A 5,465-nucleotide genomic window follows, 5' to 3' on the forward strand; every position below is an offset into this window, starting at 1 on the left:
GGATTCAGCACCCCCAAAAACCCATAATTAGACATCCCACAAGCTCATATTATTATTTTTCCCAGTCTTTCACCCAGGCCCTCTGGGTACCCCAACTTTGATTGCCTCCCACAAAGTGTCCTCAAGGAGTTGGGTTGGAACTAATTGAGAGGTGTTAGTAGACACACCTTATGAACACATTCGTGAAGAAAGCTATTGGTAAGCATTTATTTTCCAGATTGGTCAAAAATCTGGCTAACTTTCCCTTACTATTTACCTATTGCACGTATTTAGATCGGCCTAAAGCACAGAAAGCCAACTTCATGGGTCGCTTTATTTAGATGTGTAGGAATGTGTAACACTGGAAACTGAGGGAAGAGAGAAGGGGGACATGCAGGACATGATGGGAGCCAGATTCAAACTCGGGTCCTAGCCACCCACAAGGACCATGTGGTCAGGACACAAAATGGCTATGCCACTACGAATCCCCAGCTTCAATGACTACATTACACACACTAGTATTTCAGAAATAACCATTATATGCAAAGGTTACAGCCACAGTACCCATACACAGTTGAATCCTGAATGTTATTTTAACAATAATAGTGTACAAATGGAACCACATTTGATTCCATTCCAGTTGTACCACTCTCAGAGTTATGGTACTGTAAGGTTCCATTTGGTTCCTAATTATCAATCATTTACCTGGGGACCACCTGGAACACGCTAAAGGACAAATTGATGTTACATGTGAGAACCAGTGTTTTAAATGCTTCCTGGAATGATAGACCCTAAATTAACACTGAGGATTTTTTACCATGTATATACGTCATCATGAACTGATCGCTAAAGAGAGACATTTCACATGAGACATTACTGAAATTGGTGAAAGTAACGGTGGACTCACATCTCAACCTCTCTCTGGTCTTCCTATCAGCTTATCTAGAGTCAATCTCAACAACCAACAATAGAAAGTGTGTACTCAATAGAGTGCATACCTGGGCCCCGGTGGATCACCTGGCAGAGCACATACCATTAAGGTTCAGTCCTTGCGCAGCCGACCTAGGTTTCAGTCTCTCCACTGTTATCTCCCTACCGACAATATAGACAAGAATTCTGCACTAAATCTGATCCGACAACAGAAAACTTTTCTTTTGGAGGTTCCTGGCACAATTCTTTTCATATGGGGATCTGTGGCACAGTACTTGAACATGTTTGAAAACCACTGTGTTATTATATCGATACCATGACACACAGTCCTTAAGACCTAGTCCTACTCATCAAAATAATATTTGTTATATATGCTTATTGCTTAAACACAAAAGAGTAGCTTTTTGGGGGGAATGTACTGTAACGTGTTGACTTTATCAGAGAGCATCAGGCAACTTCTTTCTCTAAAATAGACATTAACATTTTAGAGAGGAAACCCATGGGAGGAGGTGTGTGTCAATAGAGCCGTGGCCTGTGTAGCTTTACCTCATGTGTGTCCAACACATTAACTCTGCTGTTAAACACACTTCCCCAGTAAACATGTCAATCAATAGTGTCCCTGTTTGCCCGTTTGGGTCGATACGGGACGAGCGAGCCAATGGCATCGATGTTCCACCTGCCGTTTCACCCTCCATCGCCTTGACCCCGACGAGAACTGATCACATGACCCCATGTTCATTAAAGTAGACTGAGGCCACACACACACACGCTCTAACGCGCACATACACAACTGGATACACACACAACATAGTACACACAGACACACTCTTTGCTTGGGTGGGAAGGTAGCCAATTGGTGTGTGTGTGGGGGGGGCGTGTGCCCTCATACACATATACAAATACACAAGTGTATGTAGGGGCGCGCGCGCACGCACACGCACACACACACACACACACACACACACACACACACACACACACACACACACACACACACACACACACACACACACACACACACATTACTACACAGTACACAAGTTAAATTAACACCCAGGAGTTTACAGTGTAACTACAACCATGTTGTTGGCCTTGACAGAAACACCTGTTTCAAGGTGAGTGGCTGACTAATGTCTTTTGAACTCTGACCCCTGTGAGAAAGATATGGACCCACTAGTGACCAAGACCATCAACACAACAGTAATTTCAAATGCCTTGGCTTAAACTGTACCTAGGTCAAAGAACAAATGAAATTCTATGTAACATTGAAGGTTTTAATTAGTCTAAATACATCTTAATGGAAATAAAATGAGTCTAAATATATCTAGCTTGCTGCTTAGCAGCGGAAATTCAAATGTACATTTAAAGATATTTTAAAATACTGTATAATGTTTTATGAACAGATGACAGCTTTCTGTACCAGAATTTTAGGAGGCGGAAGTACTATAGCATTTGAAGATTGTGGAAGAGCTGTTTGGCTTGATAGGTTAGTACATACTGTAGATTCAGTATATCATTGCTGTCAGGCAGACACCATGAATCTCCATTTTTCAACTTTTTATGTTTGTTCGTAAATGAATGCCCTTCTGTGTCATACAACAGTGTCACATGAAAGTAGCAAAAATTGTTGATCTACAAGCTCATAATGCATCGCAATGCGGAGGGTTGTGAACTTGTAGATCAGCTATTTTAGATGTTTTTATTTTATTTTGATCCCACGATTTTGTAACCCATTTTTCACCCAGCGCCAATTGCCTAAGCTTGTAATCCCGGGCGCTACTCTCCCTCTGCCAGCCTGGGGAGAGCCCCGCACTGAGCTCATGCTTCCTTCAATGCACGAGGAGTTAGCAGGCCGCTTCTTATCACCTGACAGGGGGGATTTTCCCCGGTAGGACGTGGTGCGTGGAAGGAACACGTTATTCCCACCAGTTCCTTTCCCCTCCATCAGGCACCCCGGCTGACAAGGGGGAGGCAGTATAGAGACCACGATTACTGCATGTTTTTTTTGTGAGGGTACCTACCCTAGGGGACACGGGGAGAACATGCAAACGCCACACAGAAAGGCCCTTTCGCCAGAAGTAGTTTTTAAGTGAAAGTGGTTAAGTGTGCTTCGGTTTTATGAATATCAAACCCATGAAAAGTATTAACAAGACTTATGACTAAATAATAACTATATTGGATCCACTGAAAAATAACAGTTTTGGATATACAAGGTTTCCACCCGACAGTGACTATATGCTATAGTATAGTATATACTATATACTGTAGCAGCCGCCTGGCTGCAGTGTGACAGTAGAATGAATTCACTTTGCATGATCTGACAAGGTGGATAATCCAGATTTGACCTTTCATACCCATGACTGCAATGAACATAAAAGACACCCAATATAGTTGCACCTTAAGGGGTCCCACATTAAAGGTGCATAAAGGTGCTTTCGATTAAAAGCAGCTAATGACTGGAATACGCTATTAAAGGACAGAGAGAAATGTGAAAGATCTGATATTACTGGCAATAGCTGAGCTAGATGAGTGAATAAGGACTGGAGACACTTTGTCTCGCTCTCCTTTCCTGTTGGCACCGAGAGGTCAACATACTGTAGCCTCCATCTTGTTAACAATACACACTCACACTCTTACAAAACCACAATCCTCATTAGGATTAGTTCATTTGCACACAAACACACGCTTCACTGGGTGCAGGGTATAGCAGTCAATATGTGCGTGCGTGCGTGCACACACACATGCACTCGCGTGTGCACGCACGCACACACACAGACAGACAGACAGACAGACAGACAGACAGACAGACAGACAGACAGACAGACAGACAGACAGACAGACAGACAGACAGACAGACACACGCACGCACGCACACACGCACACACGCACACACGCACACACGCACGCACACACAACCCTTGGCTCAGGCTGCAGATTAGTCTGTGGGAATGAGGTCACACCTGCAGTGGTTGGCAGGGTGATAAACGATGTTGCTTTAAACTTTGGAGACCGTCATTTTTGGGAGCCACTGTTTACCCTCCATTGAAGTATAATGGTGGCCTTTGAAGGCTGGAGAGCCAGGGACAGCGGGCTCTGCCCCTTCTGCATTATGTTTTGAAAGGGAGGCAAAACGACCCCTCGATTAGCTAATGACACATTCGGCTTCGATTAGCCTTAATAGGACCGAGCAGGCCTCTGACGTCAGGGACTGGTATTTCCTAAACTTGCAGCTGCCCTGAGAGAGTTTGTTAAATGATGTTGAACTTTGTTAGAACATTGAGTGGTACAGCTATCTACAATAGGCATGATATAAGTGCAAATATTGTCGATCATCTGTATCCGTTGCTTCCGTGCTCCATGAGTGGTGAATATGAAATAGTGATTTTCTCCCTCCATTCACTCTCACTGTATGATGAAACAGGACTCAAAATCAAACTCTTAACGCATAAAGAAATATGAACCAGGCAGATAAGGGAGATAGTCCTGGCACTTAATTTGGGGAAAGTGAAATTACTGTATTCTTTTTACCCTATGCCCTGTGCTGCAGAAATTGATAGGTCACCAATGTCAGTGTAACACGAGGGATGATGACGTTATGTTTATAAGTAGGCTAGCCAAAATAAGTGGGAATAAAATAAGCAACATGACTTGCTTTTACTAGAATCTGCTTTGTTTGTGTTTCTTTATGTGCTAAAAGTGTGATTCCGAGACCAGTTTCTCCATGAAATGAGTGAATGGAGAGGGAAAGAAACTACATCACATTCCTCACTCAAGGAGGAAGATGAAACAATATTTGGACTGACGTATATCATAGGGTGATTGTACAACCCAAGGTTCTACCAAAGTGTAACACCATTTAAAGGTATTTTTAAACGGGCCAATGGTCCTAAAAATGCTTGGTTAGTGCGGTTCAGGTTACGTACAGGGACGTCTGAATAATGGGCCGTCGTGTGCGTGTGCGTCTGTCTGTCTGTCTGTCCAAAGCGAATCCTGCAAAACGTTGGACTGATCAGCGCCAAACTTCGTATGCACGCAACCAGTAGGTGACAAAAGTACCTGCACTAATTCATTCTCCACATTTTATACTTTTTGAAATATTCATCTTAATGTTATGATGGAAGTCAGTAGGGCTCTATCAGGTTGAAACCTTGCCAGACTTGGAGTCATACGTCATAGACAAATGACATACTGTAGATTAGTGATGTCACAGTTTAGCCATATGAAGAACGACATTGGCGCCATGCCGTTTATGCGGATCCCGAGATCCACATAATTCTTTTTTTAAGGTTATTTTTTACAAGAACTGCTTGACACACTACTTGACTGACAAAACAACAGAGCGGCATAGCTTATTTGGAGCAATTCAAATAAATAAATTCAAATAAAAACGAGAAAGAAAAAGAAATACTAATCGTTGTAACGATTGTGTGTGCATGTGACAATGGTTCCCTAACTTTTCTGGATCAGGGCCCACTTGAAAATCTCGAAAGTGTTCGCAACCCACCGACCTGACCACTTAACCCGGCAGCCGGGTTGCCCGTGGATGCCACGGGCAT

Source organism: Gymnoscopelus microlampas (assembly GCF_963454915.1).
Source record: "Gymnoscopelus microlampas genome assembly, chromosome: 13".
Lineage (NCBI taxonomy): Eukaryota > Metazoa > Chordata > Actinopteri > Myctophiformes > Myctophidae > Gymnoscopelus > Gymnoscopelus microlampas.